The following is a 12,146-nucleotide window of genomic DNA, read 5'->3' on the forward strand; positions in this document are numbered from 1 at the left end:
TATTGATCTTTTAGATATCAAGGCTATAAAAATGAGCTTTGGATTAACTTTTCCAGATACCCAGTGAGCCATCTTAGTAATTTTCAATTTTTTCTATTTCTGGAACATTTTTGGATTTATAGTTTGAAATATTAGCTGAGTTCAATTGTTAAATTTTTGTTTGTTTTCAGAGACTCTAATAAAAGAAACATTATTTATTCTTTGTTTTTCTTCCACTTTCACTACTTGCTCACTGATCCTTTCATTTTCACTTTCTTGGTTATTTTCCTGTCTTTCTTCCATGCCTTATAAAATTATTATTTGAGTCTATCCTTCCTTGGGCCCCTTGCAATGTATTATTTATTTGTGAGACAGTTTTGCCTTTTTCTTCCATTTCTTTCCCTAATTAAATCAATTCCCTTTTTATTTCTTCTTTTTGTTGTTCATTTTTGTTTTTATTTTTAAAGTTCTGACTCAAGATGGGTTTTCATGTACTTATGGCTTGTTTGAGTATATTTATTTTTGTTTGAAGTGCTAACATACAGTTATGTTCTGTTTCTTCCTCCAAACCTCCTCCACACCTTCTCAGAGGAATGTTCCTCAGTTATTGTGTGTGAAATTTTGTTTCCTGATTTTCTGCAATAGATCTATGTGAATTTCACTCATCTGTCTGTTTTTATGGTATGTAGACATTTTGTGTAATTCCTAGTTTAGTAGCAATCTCATCTAACACCTCTAAGTCGGACTGTCTTTGATTTAAATTGAATGCTCATTGTTTTGCCATTTGGCTACTGTCCTTTTACCATTGTTCTAATGATACGGTTGTTGCTCTAGTGCCTTTTATGACTTTTCAGATGGTAGAAAGATTGGAACTAGAAATAAAACTTTGTCATCATGCTATGTCCTCATCAGTGTAATTATCTCTCACAACTAAAGCTTTTTAAGGAAAGTCCAGATATTTTGGCTGGTATTTTCTGTTTGTTTTTGTGGTTTGGATAGGAGATTGCAAGCATTTCAATTTTCATTTTTATTTTTTTTTGAGATGAAGTTTTGCCCTCTCGCCCAGGCTGGAGTGCAGTGGCACGATCTTGGCTCACTGCAGCCTCTGCATCCTGGGTTCCAGCGATTATCCTGCCTCAGCCTCCCAAGTAGACTAGCTGGGATTACAGGCACATGCCACCATGCCCAGCTAATTTTTATATTTTTAGTAGAGACAGGCTTTCACCATGTTGGCTAGGCTCGCCTTGAACTCCTGACCTCAGGTGATCCACCCACCTCGGCCTCCCAAAGTGCTGGGATTACAGGCATGAGCCACTGCATCTGGCTGCATTTCAATTTTATGGTTCTCTTTTGTCTGGCAAGATCTTTTTTTTTTTTTTTTTTTGAGACATACTCTCGCTCTTATCCCCCAGGCTGGAGTGTAATGATACGATCTTGGCTCACTGCAACCTCCACTTCCTGGGTTCAAGTGATTCTCTTGCCTCAGCCTCCTGAGTAGCTGGGATTACAGGCACCTGCCACCACACCCAGCTAATTTTTGTATTTTTAGTAGAGACAGGGTTTTACCATGTTGACCAGGCTTGTCTTGAACTCCCAACCTCAGGTGATCCACCCCCCTCGGCCTCCCAAAGTGCTGGGATTACAGGCGTGAACCACCGCACCTGTCCAACCTTACTCTTTTTATTCTTCATTACTGTTGCTAAATTGTGCTTCTCTCTTCTTCTTTTCCCTCCTCAAATCTATGCCACTTTAAGTAACATCTATCCTTTTAAATTATGCTTGCTCTGTTAAATTCAGCCTACCACTTTAATTTGCACATATTTTGAAACCTTTGCTTATAGCCCATGCCTGTGAAACAGGAGAGTTCCCTGACTCCCCTTGCAAGATGTGCAACGGGGATGTGGCTTGTCTGTTCAGCTACCATGGTGCTTGAACCCCTTACAGGAGAGGGATCACACAAATGGGCAGGTGCAGGAGCAGGGGCAAGCGCTTCTGGGCTCTGGCCCCATTGTAGCATCTAGGGGTAGGTGCCTGTGACTCCCAAAGCCACAGTGGGTGTGCTACAGCTGTCTTTTAGCTCTGCTGTCTGCAGATGGCTTAAGCGTTAACCAGCTCAGTGCCCTCTTGGTATCCTGGTTCTTGTCTGGCATCCATGCAGAATCAGGTCACACACAGACTTGAAGGATGGTGAATGCAGGGCTTTTATTGAGTGGTGGAGGTGGCTCTCAGTGGGATGGATGGGGAACTGGAAAGGGGATGGAGTGGGAAGATGATCTTCCCCTGGAATTTGGTTGTCCAGCAGCTGATCTCCTCTCTGTCCCCAGACAAACTCCTCTTGACGTTCAGATACTCCTTCTCTTCTCTCCTCTGCCACACTGTTCTACCACTCCTCTGCTCTTCTGTTCATCTGCCCTTGGAGCCTGAGGTTTGGGGTTTATGTCAGTCAAGATAGCGGGGCATGGCAGGCCAAAAGGCAACTTCTGGGTGTGAAAACAAGAATACCTGTTCCCATTAAGGGCCACTGGTTTCTAGGCTTGAAGGTGGGGCCTTTGCCAGGGATCCACCTCTTCTACCCAGTATTTCCCTGTCTCCTGTCCAAATCACCTGGATCCACTCGGATACTTTTCAGACTTAGGGAAGACCTTGTTTTCCTGAAGCAGTTTAAGTTCAAGTTTAGGACCCTTCATAGCCTTTCATCTTCTGTCTTTCCCCACAGTGGGGCATTACTTTGGGTGGAGGTGTGGCAGGAAATCATTGACTTTTTTTTTTTTTTAATTAGAGTGATTTGAAAGATTGTACATTGTCTTTCCTCAAGTTATGCAGAGGATGTGATTTTCAAGTACAGTCTATTTTTCTTTCTATTATTTTGTCTGTTTTGTACTGTATTAAGGAGGCATGTAGTGGGCTGCCACCACTGTCTTCGGCCACCCTTAAGTCAGATTTTCTTTGATTTAAATTGAATGCTCATTGTTTTGCCATTTGGTGCCTGTCCTTTTACCATTGTTCTAATGATATGGTTATTGCTGTAGTGCCTTTTATGACTTTTGAGATGGTAGAAAGACTGGATCTAGAAATAAAATTTTGTCATCATGCTATGTCATCAGTGTAATTATCTCTCACACCTAAAACTTTTTAAAAAGTACAAATACGTTTCAGTTCACTTGATCCTCACATAACCATGATGAAGTATTTACTGTCTTTATTGTACTAATAAAAAGCAAACAAAGCCCCCCAATACCTAAATAGGCTGTGTCTTGCCCAAGTCACATGGTTAATCTCAAAGCCAAGAATGTCAAAGTCTAATGTCCCTTTTACTCAAGTTATGGGAAAAAATAGAAATAACATATAAAAATAAACGAGCTATAGGTGTAGAAACAATTATTAAGGCATCAGTGTTGTTTAACATCTTTACAAAGTTTAGTTAATTAGGGAATATGTATTTATTAAGCCTTGACTCCACAGCAATTTTGGTTGCGGAGTCAATTCTTTCTAGCCCCTGTGGATTCGGGGGCTTATCTTGGTAACGTGGCAATTCACTTCAAGACTGATATTTTAGAGTAAATAATGTGAATTAAAATACTTAACTCCAACACAGATTGTTGAAGGTTGACAATTGCTTTAGTGTTTGATAGTTTCCTAAGATGATCAGTTTCATTTCTGAGAATGGAAGTTGGGGACACCTCTTTGCTTCAGCTCCACATTCCTTTAAAGCTAATGGAGTAGTTTAGATTCAGTATAGAATGACTTGATAGGAAAGTTTTTAATCAACTTGAAGCACTTGGGTTTTGGAGATAGAAAAATATGAGTAAATTACTTCTCACTTATTAAATGCTAAAATTTTCCACTTCTTATTTTTCCCCTTCTTATTTTAAATGTAATTGTGTAGCAAACTCTTCAGGAAACAATTCAGGGATCTTCTATACCCTCCAAACCCCTCATCTATGTATTTCTTTCCATTGACATGCATTTATACACTAATGACCCATAATCTTAACACTAAAATGACCCTTCTCCATAGCAAATCGTTGAGTCACAAAATTCAGACATCTCCATCATCTATGTTCAGACAATTGTGCTGGGAATCTTTTCTTAAGAAAATGATGCCAAATTCTTAACAGCAGGTTGCATCTGAAGACTGACTTGTGGCAGAAATTAGTGACTTTGATTTAAACACCCTTTTCTCTAAATGTTTCAAAGAAAGATTGAGAGGGAATAAAAAGGGCAGTTTGTTAAAAAAATAAAATAAAATAAATGATAGACAACACTTAAAAGTAATACATTTATATTGGTTTCTTGTAGCAATTCTAATTTTCTCCCTTTAGGATTAAATGTCAGCTGAAGGTTGAATCGGGCAAAAACTGAAAGAAGACAATAGTTTGAAGCCTTCCCTTTCCATTTCCAAATATAATACCAAATGACTTAAAATGAATGAAGATGCTTTAGAGCTCTGGGTGTCATGATAAAACATAAGCTTACACATTCACTTTGACCCACATATTGTCCTTTCTAAAATGTTTCAAAATGGGAAAATCCTCTGTGCCATTTTATTTAAAAAAAAATCAGGAAGCACCATTGCATGCATGTGCGCCAAGTAGATGTGCACACAAACATGCGTGTGTGTACATGAAGCACAACCAGCACTTGGAATATCCTCCCTCAGGCAAAGCAAGGACCTGTAAGTAGTACTATTTTTCCTATCAGCCCTGGAGAGTACAGAGGCAGCCCTGTGTGTTATTAATGGATAAAATCTGAACAGCAGCCAACCCCAAGGTGAACCCCATGCATTTAAAACATTTCATCAGACAGCTAAGGTTTTTCTTTTTTTTTTTTTTTTTCAGCAGATATCTCTCCAGCCGCCACTCAATAGATCCCAAGAAGAGAGCAATAGCTGGCCTCACTAATGTGCAAACTGATAGTATGAGCTCCCCACCAACATATAAACAGCTCTTTATTCCTTAAGTATCAATATCATAGGCTGGGCTGGTGTGAGGGAAGTCTGTGGATTACCGTAGAATTATCTGGCAAAAAGAAGTAGTAAATGTAAAATCTTTGCCCAACCAGCTGGCTTCCTGAGTTTCTTTCTGTGATGTTTGAATGCTCTGCTGAATTCTAACAGCTGGAATCTAGACATTTGTCTAGTTTATGACTTCAGTTTTTTATAAGAGTTAATGTGGGTGGTTTGTAAAGTTAGAGGTAGAATAAAAATAATTAATGTTTACTTATTATTTTTATTTGTCTCTGCTTAATTACTAAAATGATTTGAATGTTGGCTAGTTATTTTCATTTGCTGCAGGTCTGTTCTTTACTCTGTTTTGTTCCCAGAGAGGCTGACTCCTGTGGATTGTATCACCCTGGCTACCTGGCCAGCTGGCTTCAAATTGGGCTTGACCACTGGGAAGTCCTAAGAGAAGACTGGAGGACAAGAAGAGGCAGAGACTGTGGTATTTCTTTCTTCCTATTGTGGGCCGGATTGCTGGCATTGGCTGTGTCCTTCCAGGAACACAGCTCCCAAAGAGAGGCCCACCTGCATGGCCCCAGCTCTCACTGTTCTTTGCTAACACGACTTCCATTCACGCCTCTTTAGGCTTGGAAGTGGCAAAGCCTGTCCACTCTCGCTAGTCTCTGAGTGCCTCATATCCCTGATTTTTCCCTTTTGCTCTATCCACAACTCAGGAAGTAATTTCTTCATTAGAGTCCCCTGTACCACATGGACTGGATTCAACTTTCTGCTATTTTCAGTATTAAATTAGTTAATATTTGTAGAATGCTTACAACAGTGCCTGACACATAATAAGCATGCTTTATGTTTGTTAATAAAAATAAACACATATAATTATAACACTGAGTCATGTGTTCAGAGGAAAGGGGTGCTATGTTTGTCCGGGCAGAATCAAGAGCTCACCCCGGGTATAAGAGTTTGTGGAGTCAAGGGGTTAATATTCAGGAGAAAGAAAACCCCCAAGATGACCAAAACAATAGCAGCAACAACAGAACAGAGTTGTATGCCATACCCTAGTTCCTAAGGTTGCTACCTTGGCCTCAAGGATTCTTTTTTTAAATATTGGTTAAACATGCATTTCATTTTTCCAAAGTAGAATTTGAAACAGTGTTTCCCTCTTCCTAACTAAAGAGAACAAAGACTAAGGAGGTATGAGTAAAATAAAAGGAAACTTTACTGACACATCCTGGCTACCTTTAGGCCAGTAGAGAGGAAGAGGAGGAGGATGTACACGCCTAGAAAAGAACAGGAAGTCACAGCCCTTGCCACTGCAGCCTGGGTGTGTGGCCCATTGATGATGGTGACAGTGCAGTAGGCTATGTCAAGGAAGGCTGTAGTCCCCAAGGAACTAGATCTGCCTTGTCTTATGGGAGAAATGCGGAGCAGGAATTCAGCAGTCTGGCAGGTGAAGCAGCAAAGGCCCAACAAAGAATGTGAGTCCTGTCATCCAAGACCATCTTAGGGCCCTTTTTTTTTTTCTTTTTTTTAAACGGAGCCTTCCTCTGTCACCCAGGCTGGAAGTGCAGTGGCGCGATCTCGGCTGACTGCAACCTCCACCTCCCAGGTTCAAGCTATTCTGCCTCAGCCTCCTGAGTAGCTGGGACTACAGGCGCCTGCCACCATGCCCGGCTAATTTTTGTATTTTTAGTAGAGATGGGGGTTTCACCATATTGGCCAGGCTGGTCTCGAACTCCTGACCTTGTGATCTGCCCGCCTCGGCCTCCCAAAATGCTGTGATTACAGGCGTGAGCCACCACGCCTGGCCCGGGCCCTTCTTTTAACTGAATGTATTTTATTGAATCTGACCAGCCTGACAATGGCTGGTCTGTGCCTGCACAAGAAACTCACCAATACTATCAAATGATATTGCTCCAATCTAGACTACACATGAATTCAACTACTACATTATTATCAGGTTTTGTTGCAAATTTGTCCCCAAAAAGATTGTCCTAGGAACCACTGTTATATACGCTGCAATGCAAATCTCCATTTGCCCTTCAAGAAGCTCCATTCAGCAGGAACTGGCCTCATCTCGAAATTCATTACCCTTTTGCCACTTGTATGTCTGCCCAAGTCTGAATTCTTTGTCCAGAACACTGCCTAGGGAGGCTCTAACAGAACAGTTTGTGGTTGAAACTCAATGCTATGAAGAAGAGTTGAGGCGCTGGAGAATCCATTTTAAGTTCAGCAGAAGAATGCAGAGTAGGCAATTTATGTTCTGTCCTTTCACAAGTGTCCTTACCCAACTTAGAGACAGACAGACACTTCCAATTTCTAGTTGATAACTGTTGGCTTCCACAGATGTATGGAAGCCCACATACACACATGAATAAGCATGTATGTGTGCATGGGTACACAGAAACACACACACACACACTAGGCACAGTCCCATACATCTCCCAAGGAAAGTGTTACTTCTATTCTAAATCTATAAGAAAGAAAAAAAATATTTTCCTAAGTCCTCCATCATTTGAAAGGCAGCCTCTCAGAGTGGAGTTCACACTGAGCCCCGTCTGGTTCAATGCAAATAAGAATAATGCACACTGCTAAGACATAGATCACTTTTTTTGTTTTGTTTTTTTGTAGAGATGAGGTCTCTCTCTGTCACCCAGGCTGGAGTGCGGTGGAATGAACACAGCTAATTGCAGCCTCAAAATCCTGAGCTCAAGTCATTCTTCGACCTCAGCCTCCTAAGTACCTGGGACAACAAGCATGTGTCACCACACCTGGCTTCTTTTGTTTGTTTGTTTTGTACAGATGGGGGTCTTACTTTGTGGTTCAGGCTGATCTCAAACTCTTGGCTTCCTCCTGCCTTGGCCTCCCAAAGTGCTGGAATGACAGGCATGAGCCACCATTCCTGGCTGAGGGAGGGATATTTTAAATTACTATGTTTTATTCTTAAATAAAATATGTTCATGATAATTAAAACAAGAAACAAGATTTATAATGAACAGTAACAGTATCCAAGCCCATCCCAGGTCTATTTTCCTACTCCAGAGATACAGACATTAATGGTAGTTTAGTTTTGTATTTTTAGCAATATGCATATAAATATGCTTTTATATTTTTAATTATTATGCAATAAAATGAATTTCTTTTTTGTCTTTATAGATCAATGATTTTGTGCTTTTTCATTGTGGTAAAATGTACGTATAAAACTTACTATTTTAATCATTTTTAAGGGTACAGTTCTGGAGTAAAGTACATTTACAGTGTTGTGCAATCATAATCATGATCCGTTTCCAAAATTTTTTTATCTTGCTAAACTGAAACTTTCTATCTATTAATTGGCAACTCTTCTTCACAACTTTGCCTCCATCCTGGAAACAACCATTCTACTTCGGCCTCTATAAATTTGAATTCACTACATATCGTAGATAAGTGGAATCATACAGTATTTTTCCTTATGTGACTGGCTCATTTCAAGTTTCACCCACGTTGTGGCATGTGTCCAAACTTCCTTAATATTGAAAGCTGCATAATATTCTATTGTGTTAATTTATCCATTTGTCAATGGACACTTGGGTTGCTCTCACCTTTTGACTATTGTGAATAATGGTGCTATGAATATGGGCGTACAAATATCCCTTTAAGTATTTGCTTTTAATTTAATCTTTTGGGTAGATATCCAAAAGTGGAATTGATGAATAGTATGATAATTATATTTTTAATTTTTTGAGGAACCACAATACTGTTTTTCATAGTGGATATCATTTTACATTCCCACCAACAGCACAAAAGAATTTCAGTTTCTCCACATCCTAGCCACGTGCACTTGAGAAGAATGTGTATTCTGCTATTTTTGCCTGGAGTGTTTTTTAAATGCTTGTTATGTCCATTTGGTCTACAGTGCTGTTCAAGTTCTCTATTTCCTTACTGATCTCCCCTCTGGTTTTTGTATTCATTATTGAAAATGGAGTATTAAAGTCTCTTACTATTATTATAGATACACATATTTCTCCATTCAGTTCTATAAATGTTTGCTTCACATATTTAGGAGCTCTGCTCTTTGGTGCATATATGTTTACAATTGCTGTATTTTCTTCATGAATTGATCCTTTTATCATTATATAATGTCCTTATTTGTGTCGTGTAACAGTTTTAACGTGAAGTCTATTTTTTTTCCTATTACATGCTACACAAGAGACAGGCAATGGTAAATAAAAATGCTATAAAATTTTCCTACCATTTCAAATGCAGCTTTTTTCACCCTCCATTAAGTGTCTATTTGGTTGCTATAGATCTTTGACTGATTTCCAGAACACCTGTAAAATTACTTTAGTTAGTTTCTAGTTGCTTATTTAGTGTTTCCATGGGGAAATAAGGTCCTAGAGCCTCCAAGTCCGCCATCTTGCTGATGTTACTCTCAGTTATACAGAGATACGTATAATATACACACACACACGTGTGTGTTTAGTTCTATTGGTGTAATCACTACCACATTTAGGACACAAAACAGTTAGAATTCAGAAAAATCCCATCCTCTTTGAGAACTCTCTCATATTATCTCCTGGACATATTATCACACTATCCATCCCACACATAGACCCTGGCAACTATGCAGGTATATATTATACAAAAATAAATTCATACTATACCCACTACTCTGCAACTTGCTTTTTGTACTTATCAGTATCCTAGACACCACTGTAAATCAATGCATGTGTACACATTTAATATTTTAATGAAAGCTTAGTTTTCCACCATCATTGGTTTATCTGGGCTTATATACATGTATAACATGATCTTTACTAGACTTTTCAAGCTGTACTGAATACATATACTGAAATTGGTCATTCAACACTTGTGCTAATATAACTGTAGGATAATTTGAATTTCTATGTCAAAAGTTATATGAATTTATACTTTCAATATATATAGCCAAGATACTGTACAAATTTTACTCCAATTTTCACTCCTACAAAAGTAAAATGCCTTTCTCTCCATGTACTCGTTAATGATGATTATAATAAAATTTTAAAACATTGACAATCTTAGAGAAAAAAAGTTATAAAACTCAACAGAGTTTTGCATTTATTCAGAATGAACAAAGTTAACATCCTTTCCTTTGTTTAGCCATTTGTTTTTGCTTTCAGGAGGATTACCTTCTGGAATGTTTTGTCCTTTTTTTATTTGATTGCCTTTTACACTGATGTATAAAAACTCATTGTACATTGATGAAATTACTCTTTATCTGTCATGATTTTTTTCAGTTTGTTATCTGTATTTCTACTTTGTTTGTGATATTTTGCCATCTAAAAATTGTAACTTTTATGTGCTTAGATTTTTATTTTCCTTTCATGAACATGTGTCATGCTTAGGAAAGCATTATCTTTTAATGTATAATAAAACATAATAATATTTTCTTCATTTTGAATCTTTTATTTATTTAGCTTTGTTGTGTGGTTTAGGAGGTAAGGTGGAGATCTACCTTTATTATTTTTCCCAAATGGCAGTTGAGTTGATCCAATGCATTTTAAGGGGAAACACATTTCCTTTCACTATTTTGAAATGTTAGTTTTATAAATTACTAAATTCCCACATGCAGTTAGATTCACTTCTGGACTCTCTATTCTATTCTTTTGATCTGTGTATTCTTTAGTCCCACTACCAAATTGCTTTAATTATTGTACCTGTATGAAATATTTTACTATATGCTAAGGTTAGTCAAGCTTTACTATATTTTCTTTTTAAAAATATCTTGATTCTTAAATGTATTTTTAATGAAGTTTATGCAAACAAGCAGAAAGTTTAAGACAGAAATCAATAATAGCAACAACAAAAATAAATAATTGGAAATAAACGTAAAATTAAGAAAACCTTATACCTCTTTTAAGGAGCACAAAATAAAACATGAATAAATGGGAAGAAATAGCTTGACCTCATCTAAAAAGAAAAAATTTTAAACTTTTCAGTACTCCTATTTATTAAATAACTGCAATCTAATTCCAACCAAAATTCTAAAAGGAATTTTCTTTTTAGTTTAACTAAATGTTACTAAACTTTATCTTTAAAATCTGTATGCCTCTTCTAATTCCCTTAACAACACTACAACAACAAAGCTAAAGCTTTTGAATTAAGGGCCTATTTGTTAAATAAGGTCCTTTTGGTGTTCCAGCTTTTGGGGATGTGGTTTTATTCTTCCAGTTATATAGAAACACTGACATTGTATCTTTATCTTCAATATAAGCATATACATATATCATATGATGACCAGCTGCTAGGGAAAGAAGCCTCTCCCTTTCCCTAATAGCTATATCATTTTCCCGATTTAGAGACCTGGAACATTTTTTAAAAATCCAAATGCCACATACCACCATGCAATGAAATGTTACTCTCTCCTCATTATTTAAAATGTAAATTTCTCAAAGGCAAGAGTGTTCACTTCTATTCTAACCCATGTTCTAATTTGAAGGGGCTTAAGAAACATTTAGATTGTGAATGGGGTGCCACACTTGCACACATTCCTAAGAAATAATCTTCCTATTTCTTTTCCATTCTCTTTTTTCACTTCTTCATCTGATTTTTGTTTTGTTTTTGTTCTTAATCAGAGAAACTATGACTGTAATTCAATGAGCGTCTCTAACAGAAGACTGAATTTTGGAAAATATCAAGATTTCAGAAAATCAGGAAAATTATATATTGTGCCATGTGTTGATAAACTGACTTTTTGTCAAGACCACCATATAATAATGTGTTTTCTGCTGGGAACATGTTTCTTTGAAATGTAGAGCTGCCTAGCTAAAATGCTAGATCTTCTACTTGTTTATTGAAGTTTCTGTCTGCTTGTATAGGCTTCAGGATCCTTTTACTACATGTGACTCGGTTCGGGGAATCCAAATATGCAGTGGGACATCATGCCTAAATTAAGAGTTCTTCACCCTTGACAGGCTGACAAAACATCCTGTGAGTGAATCTCAGAGGATTCAAGACGAAAAAGTCATGCTCGACTGGAGAAATTGTTTAAAGCGAAAGGAGGTTGTATCTAACATTCAAATGTGCTATCTTCTTCAGAACATTTTTAACTCTAGACACTATATGTATTATGGCCAAAAAACAAGAGCTATAAATACATATACACATCGTTCTATGGCTACACCAAACCTGAGATACACACACTTCACACACGCATATAAAACACACCCACAGCTTTTCCAAGTTAGATATT

This window comes from Hylobates moloch, unplaced genomic scaffold, assembly GCF_009828535.3.
Source record: "Hylobates moloch isolate HMO894 unplaced genomic scaffold, HMol_V3 SCAFFOLD_14, whole genome shotgun sequence".
NCBI lineage: Eukaryota > Metazoa > Chordata > Mammalia > Primates > Hylobatidae > Hylobates > Hylobates moloch.